Genomic DNA, 16,901 nt, shown 5'->3' with positions numbered 1-16,901 from the left:
AGCCGCGCCGCCGACCCCCTTGCAGATGCTGAAGCGTGAAGAGGTCCGGAAACCGGCGGCTGAAGACTCCTCAGTCTTCATAAGGTAGCGCACAGCACTGCAGCTGTGCGCCATTTTCCTCTCAGCACACTTCACTGGGCAGTCACTGAGGGTGCAGAGCGCTGGGGGGGGGCGCTCTGAGAGGCAAATATAAACCTTATACAAGGCTAAAAATACCTCACATATAGCCCATAGGGGCTATATGGAGATATTTAACCCCTGCCTGACTGGAAAAATAGCGGGAGAAGAACCCGCCGAAAAAGGGGCGGGGCCTATCTCCTCAGCACACGGCGCCATTTTCTGTCACAGCTCCGCTGGTCAGAACGGCTCCCAGGTCTCTCCCCTGCACTGCACTACAGAAACAGGGTAAAACAGAGAGGGGGGGCACATTAATGGCTATATATATATATATATATATTAAAGCAGCTATAAGGGAGCACTTAATATAAGGATATCCCTTGTATATATAGCGCTTTGTGGTGTGTGCTGGCAGACTCTCCCTCTGTCTCCCCAAAAGGGCTAGTGGGTCCTGTCTTCATTAGAGCATTCCCTGTGAGTTTGCGGTGTGTGTCGGTACGTGGTGTCGACATGTATGAGGACGATATTGGTGTGGAGGCGGAGCAATTGCCAAATATGCAGATGTCACCCCCCAGGGGGTCGACACCAGAATGGATGCCTTTATTTGTGGAATTACGTGATGGTTTATCTTCCCTTAAACAGTCAGTTGAGGACATGAGGCGGCCGGACAATCAATTAATGCCTGTCCAGGCGCCTCAAACACCGTCAGGGGCTGTAAAACGCCCTTTGCCTCAGTCGGTCGACACAGACCCAGACACGGGCACTGATTCCAGTGACGACGGTAGAAATTCAAACGTATTTTCCAGTAGGGCCACACGTTATATGATTTTGGCAATGAAGGAGACGTTACATTTAGCTGATACTACAGATACCGTAAAACAGGGTATTATGTATGGTGTGAAAAAACTACAAACAGTTTTTCCTGAATCAGAAGAATTAAATGACGTGTGTGATGAAGCGTGGGTTGCTCCTGATAAAAAGTTGATAATTTCAAAAAAGTTATTGGCATTATACCCTTTCCCGCCAGAGGTTAGGGCGCGCTGGGAAACACCCCCTAAGGTGGACAAGGCGCTCACACGCTTATCCAAACAAGTGGCGTTACCCTCTCCTGAGACGGCCGCACTTAAGGATCCATCAGATAGAAAGATGGAAGTTATTCAAAAGAATATATACACACATGCAGGTGTTATACTACGACCAGCTATAGCAACTGCCTGGATGTGCAGTGCTGGAGTAGTTTGGTCAGAATCCCTGATTGAAAATATTGATACCCTAGATAGGGACAATGTTTTACTGTCGTTAGAACAAATAAAGGATGCATTTATCTATATGCGTGATGCACAGAGGGATATTTGCACACTGGCATCTCGGGTGAGTGCTATGTCCATTTCAGCCAGAAGAGCCTTATGGACACGACAGTGGACAGGCGATGCGGATTCAAAACGTCACATGGAGGTTTTGCCGTATAAAGGGGAGGAGTTATTTGGAGTTGGTCTATCAGACTTGGTGGCCACGGCTACTGCCGGGAAATCCACTTTTTTACCTCAAGTCACTCCCCAACAGAGAAAGGCACCGACCTTTCAACCGCAGCCTTTTCGCTCCTACAAAAATAAGAGAGCAAAGGGCTTGTCGTACCTGCCACGAGGCAGAGGAAGAGGGAAGAGACACCAACAGGCAGCTCCTTCCCAGGAACAGAAGCCCTCCCCGGCTCCTGCAAAAACCTCAGCATGACGCTGGGGCCTCTCAAGCGGACTCGGGGACAGTGGGGGGCCGTCTCAAAAATTACAGCGCGCAGTGGGCTCACTCGCAGGTAGACCCCTGGATCCTGCAGATAATATCTCAGGGGTACAGGTTGGAATTAGAGACGGATCCTCCTCATCGTTTCCTGAAGTCTGCCTTACCAACCGTCTCTTCCGAAAGGGAGAGGGTGTTGGAAGCCATTCACAAGCTGTACGCTCAGCAGGTGATAGTCAAAGTACCCCTATTACAACAAGGAAAGGGGTATTATTCCACTCTATTTGTGGTACCGAAGCCGGATGGCTCGGTAAGGCCTATTCTAAATCTGAAGTCCTTGAACCTCTACATAAAAAAGTTCAAGTTCAAGATGGAGTCACTCAGAGCAGTGATAGCGAACCTGGAAGAAGGGGACTTTATGGTATCCTTGGACATCAAGGATGCGTATCTACACGTTCCGATTTACCCCGCACACCAGGGGTACCTCAGGTTCATTGTTCAAAACTGTCACTATCAGTTTCAGACGCTGCCGTTCGGATTGTCCACGGCGCCTCGGGTCTTTACCAAGGTAATGGCCGAGATGATGATTCTTCTTCGAAGAAAAGGCGTATTAGTTATCCCATACTTGGACGATCTCCTAATAAGGGCAAGGTCCAGAGAACAGCTGGAGACAGCTTTAGCACTATCTCAAGAGGTGCTAAGACAACACGGGTGGATTCTGAATATTCCAAAATCCCATTTAATCCCGACAACTCGTCTGCTGTTCCTAGGAATGATTCTGGACACGGTTCAGAAAAAGGTTTTCCTTCCAGAGGAAAAAGCCAAGGAGTTATCCGATCTGGTCAGGAACCTCCTAAAACCAGGAAAAGTGTCAGTACATCAATGCACAAGAGTCCTGGGAAAAATGGTGGCTTCTTACGAAGCAATTCCATTCGGCAGATTCCATGCAAGAATATTCCAAAGGGATCTGTTGGACAAATGGTCAGGGTCGCATCTGCAGATGCACCTGCGAATAACCCTGTCACCAAAGACAAGGGTGTCACTTCTGTGGTGGTTGCAGAAGGCTCACCTATTAGAAGGCCGCAGATTCGGCATTCAGGATTGGATCCTGGTGACCACGGACGCCAGCCTGAGAGGCTGGGGAGCAGTCACACAAGGAAGAAACTTCCAGGGAGTATGGACGAGTCTGGAAAAGTCTCTTCACATAAACATTCTGGAACTAAGAGCAATCTACAATGCTCTAAGCCAGGCGGAACTTCTCCTGCAAGGAAAGCCGGTGTTGATTCAGTCGGACAACATCACGGCGGTCGCCCATGTAAACAGGCAGGGCGGCACAAGAAGCAGGAGTGCAATGGCAGAAGCTGCCAAGATTCTTCGCTGGGCGGAGAATCACGTGATAGCACTGTCAGCAGTGTTCATCCCGGGCGTGGACAACTGGGAAGCAGACTTCCTCAGCAGACACGATCTTCATCCGGGAGAGTGGGGTCTACATCCAGAAGTCTTCAACATGTTAATAGACCGTTGGGAAAGACCAATTGTAGACATGATGGCGTCTCGCCTCAACAAGAAACTGGACAAATATTGCGCCAGGTCAAGAGATCCACAGGCAATAGCTGTGGACGCACTGGTAACTCCTTGGGTGTACCAGTCAGTGTATGTGTTTCCTCCTCTGCCGCTCATACCAAAGGTATTGAAGATCATACGGCAAAGAAGAGTAAGAACAATACTAGTGGTTCCGGATTGGCCGAGAAGGACTTGGTATCCGGAACTTCAAGAGATGCTCACGGACGAACCGTGGCCTCTACCTCTGAGAAGGGACCTGCTACAGCAGGGTCCCTGTCTTTTTCAAGACTTACCGCGGCTGCGTTTGACGGCATGGCGGTTGAACGCCAGATCCTAAAAGGGAAAGGCATTCCAGAAGAAGTCATTCCTACCTTGATTAAGGCACGGAAGGAAGTCACCGTGAAACATTATCACCGCATTTGGCGAAAATATGTAGCGTGGTGCGAGGATCGGAGGGTTCCGACGGAGGAATTCCAACTGGGTCGTTTCCTACATTTCCTGCAATCAGGATTATCTATGGGTCTCAAATTGGGATCCATTAAGGTTCAAATTTCGGCCCTGTCAATATTCTTCCAAAAAGAATTGGCCTCTGTCCCTGAGGTCCAGACTTTTGTCAAGGGAGTACTGCATATACAGCCTCCTGTGGTGCCTCCGGTGGCACCGTGGGATCTAAATGTAGTTTTAGATTTCCTCAAATCCCATTGGTTTGAACCATTGAAAAAGGTGGATTTGAAATATCTCACATTGAAAGTGACTATGTTACTAGCCCTGGCCTCTGCCAGGAGAGTATCTGAATTGGCGGCTTTATCTTATAAAAGTCCTTATCTAATCTTCCATTCGGATAGGGCAGAACTGCGGACTCGTCCGCATTTTCTCCCTAAAGTGGTATCAGCATTTCATCTGAACCAACCTATTGTGGTGCCTGCGGCCACTAGCGACTTGGAGGACTCCAAGTTGTTGGACGTTGTCAGAGCTTTAAAAATATACATTGCAAGGACGGCTGGAGTCAGAAAATCTGACTCGCTGTTTATATTGTATGCACCCAACAAGTTGGGCGCACCTGCTTCTAAGCAGTCGATTGCTCGTTGGATTTGTAACACAATTCAACTTGCACATTCTGTGGCAGGCCTGCCACAGCCTAAAACTGTAAAAGCCCACTCCACAAGGAAGGTGGGCTCATCTTGGGCGGCTGCCCGAGGGGTCTCGGCATTACAACTCTGCCGAGCAGCTACGTGGTCGGGGGAGAACACGTTTGTAAAATTTTACAAATTTGATACCCTGGCAAAGGAGGACCTGGAGTTCTCTCATTCGGTGCTGCAGAGTCATCCGCACTCTCCCGCCCGTTTGGGAGCTTTGGTATAATCCCCATGGTCCTTTCAGGAACCCCAGCATCCACTTAGGACGATAGAGAAAATAAGAATTTACTTACCGATAATTCTATTTCTCGGAGTCCGTAGTGGATGCTGGGCGCCCATCCCAAGTGCGGATTATCTGCAATACTTGTACATAGTTATTGTTAACTAATTCGGGTTATTGTTAAGGAGCCATCTTTAAGAGGCCCTTTCTGTTGTCATACTGTTAACTGGGTTTAGATCACAAGTTGTACGGTGTGATTGGTGTGGCTGGTATGAGTCTTACCCGGGATTCAAAATGCCTCCCTTATTGTGTATGCTCGTCCGGGCACAGTACCTAACTGGAGTCTGGAGGAGGGTCATAGGGGGAGGAGCCAGTGCACACCACCTGACCTAGTAAAGCTTTACTTTTTTTGTGCCCTGTCTCCTGCGGAGCCGCTATTCCCCATGGTCCTTTCAGGAACCCCAGCATCCACTACGGACTCCGAGAAATAGAATTATCGGTAAGTAAATTCTTATTTTTAGTTTGCATTTCAGAATTTAATGCATCTCTAAAACTATGCTATTTTGAATGGCAATGTGCTGTATTTGGTGCTTTCGTACCATTTTAAGTCCCTACCCAGCTTGCTTTTTCTTAATATCCTAATAGATTGAATATCTGGGTTAAACCAGTATTCAGCATCCCTACAACTTAGACTTAATTGCTGCTTGCGCCGCTAGGTTAAGTTTGCCATCACCGTTAGTATAGCATCATGCTGTGCCGTATAGTGCCATGCGGCATGGCATTGTGCTATATGGTGCCTTCCTGACATCCGTCCCATTTCCAGCTTGCTTTCTTTTAAAATTCTAATAGCTTGCCTCTCTAAAACTATGCGGTGCTTTACCGTATGGCATGGTACTGTGCTGTTATGGTGCTTTCGTACCATTTTAAGTCCCTACCCAGCTTGCTTTTTCTTAATATCCTAATAGTTTGAATATCTGGGTTAAACCAGTATTCAGCATCCCTTGCAACCATTAGACTTAATTGCTGCTTGCGCCTCTAGGGTAAGCTTGCCGTCACCGTTAGTATAGCATAGTGCTGTGCCGTATAGTGCCATGCGGCATGGCATTGTGCTATATGGTGCCTTCATGACATCCGTCCCATTTGCAACTTGCTTTCATTTAAAATCCTTATAGTTTGCATTTCAGAATTTAATGCATCTCTAAAACTATGCTGTGTTGCATGGCATTGTGCTATATAGTGCCTTCCTGACATCCGTCCCATTTCCAGCTTGCTTTCTTTTAAAATTCTAATAGCTTGCCTCTCTAAAACTATGCGGTGCTTTACCGTATGGCATGGTACTGTGCTGTTATGGTGCTTTCGTACCATTTTAAGTCCCTACCCAGCTTGCTTTTTCTTAATATCCTAATAGTTTGAATATCTGGGTTAAACCAGTATTCAGCATCCCTTGCAACCATTAGACTTAATTGCTGCTTGCGCCTCTAGGGTAAGCTTGCCGTCACCGTTAGTATAGCATAATGCTGTGCCGTATAGTGCCATGCGGCTTGGCATTATGCTATATGGGGCCTTCATGACATCCGTCCCATTTGCAACTTGCTTTCATTTAAAATCCTTTTAGTTTGCATTTCAGAATTTAATGCATCTCTAAAACTATGCTATATTGAATGGCAATGTGCTGTATTTGGTGCTTTCGTACCATTTTAAGTCTCTACCCAGCTTGCTTTTTCTTAATATCCTAATCGTTTGAATATCTGGGTTAAACCAGTATTCAGCATCCCTACAACTTAGACATAATTGCTGCTTGCGCCGCTAGGTTAAGTTTGCCATCACCGTTAGTATAGCATCATGCTGTGCCGTATAGTGCCATGCGGCATGGCATTGTGCTATATGGTGCCTTCCTGACATCCGTCCTATTTGCAGCTTGCTTTCATTTAAAATCCTAAGTTTGCATTTCAGAATTTAATGCATCTCTAAAACTATTCTATATTGAATGGCAATGTGCTGTATTTGGTGCTTTCGTACCATTTTAAGTCCCTACCCAGCTTGCTTTTTCTTAATATCCTAATAGATTGAATATCTGGGTTAAACCAGTATTCAGCATCCCTACAACTTAGACATAATTGCTGCTTGCGCCGCTAGGTTAAGTTTGCCATCACCGTTAGTATAGCATCATGCTGTGCCGTATAGTGCCATGCGGCATGGCATTGTGCTATATGGTGCCTTCCTGACGTCTGTCCCATTTCCAGCTTGCTTTCTTTTAAAATCCTAATAGCTTGCCTCTCTAAAACTATGCGGTGCTTTACCGTATGGCATGGTACTGTGCTGTTATGGTGCTTTCGTACCATTTTAAGTCCCTACCCAGCTTGCTTTTTCTTAATATCCTAATAGTTTGAATATCTGGGTTAAACCAGTATTCAGCATCCCTTGCAACCATTAGACTTAATTGCTGCTTGCGCCTCTAGGGTAAGCTTGCCGCCACCATTAGTATAGCATCATGCTGTGCCGTAAAGTGCCATGCGGCATGGCATTGTGCTATATGGTGCCTTCCTGACATCCGTCCCATTTCCAGCTTGCTTTCTTTTAAAATCCTAATAGCTTGCCTCTCTAAAACTATGCGGTGCTTTACCGTATGGCATGGTACTGTGCTGTTATGGTGCTTTCGTACCATTTTAAGTCCCTACCCAGCTTGCTTTTTCTTAATATCCTAATAGTTTGAATATCTGGGTTAAACCAGTATTCAGCATCCCTTGCAACCATTAGACTTAATTGCTGCTTGCGCCTCTAGGGTAAGCTTGCCGCCACCATTAGTATAGCATCATGCTGTGCCGTAAAGTGCCATGCGGCATGGCATTGTGCTATATGGTGCCTTCCTGACATCCGTCCCATTTCCAGCTTGCTTTCTTTTAAAATCCTAATAGCTTGCCTCTCTAAAACTATGCGGTGCTTTACCGTATGGCATGGTACTGTGCTGTTATGGTGCTTTCGTACCATTTTAAGTCTCTACCCAGCTTGCTTTTTCTTAATATCCTAATCGTTTGAATATCTGGGTTAAACCAGTATTCAGCATCCCTTGCAACCATTAGACTTAATTGTGCTTCTTGCGCCTCTAGGGTAAGCTTGCTGCCACCATTAGTATAGCATCATGCTGTGCCGTATAGTGCCATGCGGCATGGCATTGTGCTATATGGTGCCTTCCTGACATCCGTCCTATTTGCAGCTTGCTTTCATTTAAAATCCTAAGTTTGCATTTCAGAATTTAATGCATCTCTAAAACTATTCTATATTGAATGGCAATGTGCTGTATTTGGTGCTTTCGTACCATTTTAAGTCCCTACCCAGCTTGCTTTTTCTTAATATCCTAATAGATTGAATATCTGGGTTAAACAAGTATTCAGCATCCCTACAACTTAGACTTAATTGCTGCTTGCGCCGCTAGGGTAAGCTTGCCATCACCGTTAGTATAGCATCGTGCTGTGCCGTATAGTGCCATGCGGCATGGCATTGTGCTATATGGTGCCTTCCTGACGTATGTCCCATTTCCAGCTTGCTTTCTTTTAAAATCCTAATAGCTTGCCTCTCTAAAACTATGCGGTGCTTTACCGTATGGCATGGTACTGTGCTGTTATGGTGCTTTCGTACCATTTTAAGTCCCTACCCAGCTTGCTTTTTCTTAATATCCTAATAGTTTGAATATCTGGGTTAAACCAGTATTCAGCATCCCTTGCAACCATTAGACTTAATTGCTGCTTGCGCCTCTAGGGTAAGCTTGCCGTCACCGTTAGTATAGCATCGTGCTGTGCCGTATAGTGCCATGCGGCATGGCATTGTGCTATATGGTGCCTTCATGACATCCGTCCCATTTGCAACTTGCTTTCATTTAAAATCCTTATAGTTTGCATTTCAGAATGTAATGCATCTCTAAAACTATGCTGTTATATGACATGGCAATGTGCTGTATTTGGTGCTTTCGTACCATTTTAAGTCCCTACCCAGCTTGCTTTTTCTTAATATCCTAATCGTTTGAATATCTGGGTTAAACCAGTGTTCAGCATCCCTTGCAACCATTAGACTTAATTGCTGCTTGCGCCTTTAGGGTAAACTTGCCGTCATCGTTAGTATAGCATCATGCTGTGCCGTATTGTGCCATGCGGCATGGCATTGTGCTATATGGGGCCTTCATGACATCCGTCCCATTTGCAACTTGCTTTCATTTAAAATCCTTATAGTTTGCATTTCAGAATTTAATGCATCTCTAAAACTATGCTGTGTTGCATGGCATTGTGCTATATAGTGCCTTCCTGACATCCGTCCCATTTCCAGCTTGCTTTCTTTTAAAATCCTAATAGCTTGCCTCTCTAAAACTATGCGGTGCTTTACCGTATGGCATGGTACTGTGCTGTTATGGTGCTTTCGTACCATTTTAAGTCCCTACCCATCTTGCTTTTTCTTAATATCCTAATAGTTTGAATATCTGGGTTAAACCAGTATTCAGCATCCCTTGCAATCATTAGACTTAATTGCTGCTTGCGCCTCTAGGGTAAGCTTGCCGTCACCGTTAGTATAGCATCATGCTGTGCCGTATAGTGCCATGCGGCATGGCATTGTGCTATATGGGGCCTTCCTGACATCCGTCCTATTTGCAGCTTGCTTTCATTTAAAATCCTAAGTTTGCATTTCAGAATTTAATGCATCTCTAAAACTATTCTATATTGAATGGCAATGTGCTGTATTTGGTGCTTTCGTACCATTTTAAGTCCCTACCCAGCTTGCTTTTTCTTAATATCCTAATAGATTGAATATCTGGGTTAAACCAGTATTCAGCATCCCTTGCAACCATTAGACTTAATTGCTTCTTGCGCCTCTAGGGTAAGCTTGCCGCCACCATTAGTATAGCATCATGCTGTGCCGTAAAGTGCCATGCGGCATGGCATTGTGCTATATGGTGCCTTCCTGACGTCTATCCCATTTGCAGCTTGCTTTCTTTTAAAATCCTAATAGCTTGCCTCTCTAAAACTATGCGGTGCTTTACCGTATGGCATGGTACTGTGCTGTTATGGTGCTTTCGTACTATTTTAAGTCCCTACCCAGCTTGCTTTTTCTTAATATCCTAATAGTTTGAATATCTGTGTTAAACCAGTATTCAGCATCCCTTGCAACCATTAGACTTAATTGCTGCTTGCGCCTCTAGGGTAAGCTTGCCGCCACCATTAGTATAGCATCATGCTGTGCCGTATAGTGCCATGCCGCATGGCATTGTGCTATATGGTGCCTTCATGACATCCGTCCCATTTGCAACTTGCTTTCATTTAAAATCCTTTTAGTTTGCATTTCAGAATTTAATGCATCTCTAAAACTATGCTATATTGAATGGCAATGTGCTGTATTTGGTGCTTTCGTACCATTTTAAGTCCCTACCCAGCTTGCTTTTTCTTAATATCCTTATCGTTTGAATATCTGGGTTAAACCAGTATTCAGCATCCCTACAACCATTAGACTTAATTGCCACTTGTGCCGGTAGGGTAAGCTTGCTATCTCCGTTAGTATAGGATCATGCTGTGCCGTATAGTGCCGCTTGGCTTGGCATTGTGCTGTATGGTGCTTTGCAATATGTTTTCATGTGGTATGTTGACTTTCTGTAGGGTGTTGTACATTTAAAATTTGCAGTTTTATATTGTTTTAGAGGCTTTATTTACTACTGCTGTTTCCACTTCCCACTAGGGAGCTACTCTATTGAATATTGAGGTAATTAATATCCTAAAACAAAGGTTCCCAAACTCTGTCTCTATCGTTCCATGTTTTAAGAATATTCAGTTCTTTACTGAGCCTTGCTGTATGGCGTTGTGTAGACGTATTGTTCCAGTTATTTAAAGTTGGTAGTTTTATATTGTTTTGTTTCCACTTCTCACTAGGGCAGCTACTCTATTGAATATTGTGGTTTTTGGGTTCCTGAAAGAAAATGGTTTGCTTCTTCCATTGGCAAAGTTGCAAGAGGATGGCAATGTCTTCAAACAATCTGGATGTTCTAGATGGCTCTGTGGTGGGCAATAAAAGCAAGCATCAGGATCCAGTGCTGCAAACTACAGTGTTTTGGATGCTGCTGGACAAGATGAGTATTGAGTTCAGTGCACAGGTAAATATATCCTGTATACATTTTATATAACTAGATTCCTTTCATATCGTAACAGATTGTATTGCTGGGAGAACACTGTTTAATGCTCTCTAAAACAGTTAGTTGGCATCATGCTCTTTGGCGTTTTGCCATATAGAAATACAAGGTATGGCATTGTGCAGTATAGTGCCTTCCTTGTCTTTTCAGTCCTATATCAACTTGCTTTTTCTCTGGCTGGGTCCACAGGATAACATTGGGATATTGTCGAGCGACAGCGAAAATGGCACCCACACGGTCACGAGCTTTCTCTGACGTCCTAGTGGATGCTGGGGACTCCGTAAGGACCATGGGGATATAGCGGCTCCGCAGGAGACAGGGCACAATAATAAAAGCTTTAGGATCAGGTGGTGTGCACTGGCTCCTCCCCCTATGACCCTCCTCCAAGCCTCAGTTAGATTTTTGTGCCCGGCCGAGAAGGGTGCAATCTAGGTGGCTCTCCTGAGCTGCTTAGAATAAAAGTTTAAGTTAGGTTTTTTTCTTTCAGTGAGACCTGCTGGCAACAGGCTCACTGCTACGAGGGACTTAGGGGAGAGAAGAAAACTCACCTGCGTGCAGGATGGATTTGCTTCTTAGGCTACTGGACACCATTAGCTCCAGAGGGAGTCGGAACACAGGTCTCACCCTGGGGTTCGTCCCGGAGCCGTGCCGCCGACCCCCCTTGCAGATGCCGAAGTTGAAGAGGTCCAGAAACAGGCGGCAGAAGACTTTCAGTCTTCATAAGGTAGCGCACAGCACTGCAGCTGTGCGCCATTGTTGTCAGCACACTTCACCAACAGTCACCAACTGTCACTGAGGGTGCAGGGCGCTGGGGGGGGCGCCCTGGGCAGCAATGTATAATACCTTTTTATGGCTAAAATACATCACATATAGCCCTTGAGGCTATATGGATGTATTTAACCCCTGCCAGATCTCACAAACTCCGGGAGAAGAGCCCGCCGAAAAGGGGGCGGGGCCTATTCTCCTCAGCACACGGCGCCATTTTCCTGCTCAGCTCTGCTGTGAGGAAGGCTCCCAGGCTCTCCCCTGCACTGCACTACAGAAACAGGGTTAAAACAGAGAGGGGGGTACTTATTTGGCGATATGATTACATATATAAAAATGCTATAAGGGAAAACACTTGTATAAGGGGTTGTCCCTGTATAATTATAGCGTTTTTGGTGTGTGCTGGCAAACTCTCCCTCTGTCTCCCCAAAGGGCTAGTGGGGTCCTGTCCTCTATCAGAGCATTCCCTGTGTGTGTGCTGTGTGTCGGTACGTGTGTGTCGACATGTAGGAGGACGATGTTGGTGAGGAGGCGGAGCAAATTGCCTGTATTGGTGATGTCACTCTCTAGGGAGTCGACACTGGAATGGATGGCTTATTTAGGAATTACGTGATAATGTCAACACGCTGCAAGGTCGGTTGACGACATGAGACGGCCGGCAAACAAATTAGTACCTGTCCAGGCGTCTCAGACACCGTCAGGGGCTTGTAAAAACGCCCATTTACCTCAGTCGGTTGACACAGAAAACGTATTTTCCTTTAGGGCCACACGTTTCATGTTAAGGGCAATGAAGGAGGTGTTACATATTTCTGATACTACAAGTACCACAAATAAGGGTATTATGTAGGGTGTGAATAAACTACTTGTAGTTTTTCCTGAATCAGATAAATTAAATGAAGTGTGTGATGATACGTGGGTTTCCTCCGATAGAAAATTATTGGCGGTATACCCTTTCCCGCCAGAAGTTAGGGCGAGTTGGGAAACACACCTTAGGGTGGATAAGGCACTCACACGCTTATAAAAACAAGGGGCGTTACCGTCTCCAGATACGGCAGCCCTCAAGGAGCCAGCTGATAGGAAGCTGAAAAATATCCTAAAAGTATATACACACATACTGGTGTTATACTACGACCAGCAATCGCCTCAGCCTGGATGTGCAGCGCTGAGGGGGCTTGGTCGGATTTCCTGACTGAAAATATTGATACCCTTGACAGGGACAAGATTTTATTGACTATAGATGCATTTCTATATATGCGAGATGCGCAGAGGGATATTTGCATTCTGGCATCAAGAGTAAATGTGATGTCCATATCTGCCAGACGAAGACACGACAGTGGTCAGGTGATGCAGATTCCAGACGGCACATGGAAGTATTGCCGTATAAAGGGGCGGTCCATCGGACCTGGTGGCCATGGCAACAGCTGAAAAATCCACCTTTTGTTACCCCAAGTCACATCTCAGCAGAAAAGGACACAGTCTTTTCAGTCTCAGTCCTTTCGTCCCCATAAGGGCAGGCGGGCAAAAGGGCCAGTCATATCTGCCCAGGGGTAGAGGAAAGGGAAGAAGACTGCAGCAGGCAGCCCATTCCCAGGAACAGAAGCCCTCCACAGCTTCTGCCAAGTCCGCAGCATGACGCTGGGGCAGTACAAGCGGACTCAGGTGTGGTAGGGGGTCATCTCAAGAGTTTCAGCACGCAGGGGGCTCACTCACAAGTGGACTCCTGGATCCTACACGTAGTATCCCAGGTGTACATTGGAAATTCGAGACGTCTCCCCCTCACAAGTTCCTGAAGTCTGCTTTACCAACGTCTCCCTCCGACAGGGAGGCAGTATTGGGAACAATTCACAGGCTGTATTCCCAGCAGGTGATAATCAAAGTACCCCTTCTACAACAAGGGAAGGGGTATTATTCCACACTATATTGTGGTACTGAAGCCAGACGGCTCGGTGAGATCTGAAATATTTGAACACTTACATACAAGCGTTCAAATCAAGATGGAGTCACTCAGAGTAGTGATAGCGAACCAGGAAGAAGGGGACGATATGGTGTCACTGGATATCAGGGACGCTTACCTACATGTCCAAATTTGCCTTCTCACCAAGGGTACCTCAGGTTCGTGGTACAGAACTGTCACTATCAGTTCAGACGCTGCCGTTTGGATTGTCCACGGCACCCCGGGTCTTTACCAAGGTAATGGCCGAAATGATGATTCTTCTTAAAAGAAATATGGACGCTTTCCTGATAAAGGCAAGGTCCAGAGAACAGTTGGAGGTCGGAGTAGCACTATCTTAAGTAGTTCTACGACAGCACGAGTGGATTCTAAATATTCCAAAATCGCAGTTTTTTCCGACGACACGTCTACTGTTCCTAGGGATGATTCTGGACACAGTCCAGAAAAGGATGTTTTCTCCCGGAGAAGAAAGCCAGGGAGTTATCCGAGCTAGTCAGGAACCTCCTAAAACCAGGAAAAGTATCAGTGCATCATTGCACAAGGATCCTGTGAAAAATGGTGGTTTCTTACAAAGCGATCCCATTCGGTAGATTTCACGCAAGAACCTTTCCGTGGGATCTGCTGGAAAAATGGTCCGGATCGCATCTTCAGATGCATCAGCGGATAACCCTGTCTCCAAGGACAAGGGCGTTTCTTCTGCGGTGGCTGCAGAGTGCTCATCTATGAAAGGGCCGCAGATTCGGCATTCAGGACTGGGTCCTGGTGACCACGGATGCCAGCCTGAGTGGCTGGGGAGCAGTCACACAAGGAAAAAATTTCCAGAGAGTGTGATCAAGTCTGGAGACTTCTCTCCACATAAATATACTGGAGCTAAGGGCAATTTACAATGCTCTAAGCTTAGCAAGACCTCTGCTTCAAGGTCAGCCGGTATTGATCCAGTGGGACAACATCACGGCAGTCGCCCACGTAAACAGGGCGGCACAAGAAGCAGGAGGGAAATGGCAGAAACTACAAGGATTCTTCGCTGGGCGAAAAATCATGTGATAACACTCTCAGCAGTGTTCATTCCGGGAGTGGAAAACTGGGAAGCAGACTTCCTCAGCAGGCATGACCTCTACCCGGGAGAGTGGGGACTTCATCGGGAAGTCTTCCACATGATTGTAAACCGTTGGGAAAAACCAAAGGTGGACATGATGGCGTCCCGCCTGAACAAAAAACTAGACAGATATTGCGCCAGGTCAAGGGACCCTCAGGCAATAGCGGTGGACGCTCTGGTAACACTGTGGGTGTACCAGTCAGAGTATGTGTTCCCTCCTATGCCTCTCATACCAAAAGTACTGAGAATCATAAGAGGGAGATGAGTAAGAACGATACTCGTGGTTCCGGATTGGCCAAGAAGGACTTGGTACCCGAAACTTCAAGAGATGTTCACGGAAGACCCGTGGCCTCTACCTTTAAGAAAGGACCTGCTCCAGCAGGGGCCTTGTCTGTTCCAAGACTTACCGCGGCCGCGTTTGACGGCATGGCGGTTGAACGCCGGATCCTGAAAGGGCATTCCAGATGAAGTCATCCCTACCCTGGTCAAAGACAGGAAGGATGTAACCGCAAAACATTTTCACCGCATTTGGTGAAGATATGTTGCGTGGTGTGAGGCCAAGAAGGCCCCTACAGAGGAATTCCAACTGGGTCGTTTCCTACATTTCCTGAAAACAGGACTGTCTATGGGCCTAAAATTAGGGTCCATTAAGGTCCAAATTTCGGCCCTGTCGAATTTCTTCCAGAAAGAACTGGCTTTAGTGCCTGACGTTCAGATGTTTGTAAAAGGGGTACTGCATATACAGCCTCATTTTGTGCCCCAGTGGCACCTTGGGATCTCAATGTTGTTTTGAGTTTCCTAAAGTCACATTGGTTTGAACCACTCACCACTGTGGACTTAAAATATCTCACATGGAAGGTGACGATGCTATTAGCCCTGGCTTCAGCCAGGCGTGTGTCAGAATTGGCGGCTTTATCATATATAAAGCCCTTACTTAATTTTTCATTCTGACAGGGCAGAATTGAGGACTCGTCCTCAATTTCTCCTTAAGGTGTTTTCTGTTTTTCACATGAACCAACCTATTGTGGTACCTGCGGGTACTAGGGACTTGGAGGACTCCAAGTTACTTGACGTTGTCAGGGCCCTGAAAAATATGTTTCCAGGACGGCTGGAGTCAGAAAATCTGACTCGCTGTTTAGCCTGTATGCACCCAACAAGATGGGTGCTCCTGCTTCTAAGCAGACGATTGCTCGCTGGATTTGTAATACAATTCAGTTTACACATTCTGTGGCAGGCCTGCCACAGCCAAAATCTGTAAAAGCCCATTCCAAAAGGAAGGGGGCTCATCTTGGGCGACTGCCCGAGGGGTCTCGGCTTTACAACTTTGCCGAGCAGTTACTTGGTCAGGGGCAAACACGTTTGCTAAATTCTACAAATTTGATACCCTGGCTGAGGAGGACATGGAGTCTCTCATTCGGTGCTGCAGGGTCATCCGCACTCTCCCGCCCGTTTGGGAGCTTTGGTATAATCCCCATGGTCCTTACGGAGTCCCCAGCATCCACTAGGACGTCAGAGAAAATAAGATTTTACTTACCGATAAATCTATTTCTCGTAGTCCGTAGTGGATGCTGGGCGCCCATCCCAAGTGCGGATTGTCTGCAATACTTGTACATAGTTATTGTTACAAAAATCGGGTTATTCTTGTTGTGAGCCATCTTGTCAGAGGCTCCTTCGTTGTTATCATACTGTTAACTGGGTTCAGATCACAGGTTGTACGGTGTAATTGGTGTGGCTGGTATGAGTCTTACCCGGGATTCAATATCTTTCCTTATTATGCACGCTCGTCCGGGCACAGTATCCTAACTGAGGCTTGGAGGAGGGTCATAGGGGGAGGAGCCAGTGCACACCACCTGATCCTAAAGCTTTTATTATTGTGCCCTGTCTCCTGCGGAGCCGCTATATCCCCATGGTCCTTACGGAGTCCCCAGCATCCACTACGGACTACGAGAAATAGATTTATCGGTAAGTAAAATCTTATTTTCTGGCCTCCCAGGATGCATTGGGGCCTCCACTATATAGTCCCGCCCACTGACTCAGTCAGATCAGTTTTTTGCTTGGTGCGGCAGGAAGCCGCATGGTCACAGGGCTGCTGTGAAAGCAGCCTCAAGTTTTCATTACTTTATTTTTATAGACTTACTGTTTTGGTTTTTGAGCGA

General features: G+C 46.3%; 1 long non-coding RNA gene across 4 annotated transcripts in view; it reads left to right on the top strand.

The window, feature by feature from the left end:
• LOC134927877 (uncharacterized) overlaps nt 1-16,901 on the top strand; it is a 158,703-nt gene that overhangs the window by 87,338 nt on the left and 54,464 nt on the right. For all 4 annotated transcript variants that reach the window (XR_010177761.1, XR_010177760.1, XR_010177758.1 and 1 more), the window contains exon 8: nt 10,677-10,897. This is a non-coding gene — a long non-coding RNA (uncharacterized LOC134927877). The remainder of the gene's footprint in view (nt 1-10,676; nt 10,898-16,901) is intronic.

This window comes from Pseudophryne corroboree, chromosome 5 (genome assembly GCF_028390025.1).
Source record: "Pseudophryne corroboree isolate aPseCor3 chromosome 5, aPseCor3.hap2, whole genome shotgun sequence".
NCBI classification, from domain to species: Eukaryota; Metazoa; Chordata; class Amphibia; order Anura; family Myobatrachidae; genus Pseudophryne; species Pseudophryne corroboree.
Note: the sequence above shows the minus strand (reverse complement) of the source record. Positions and strands in the feature narration are given on the sequence as shown.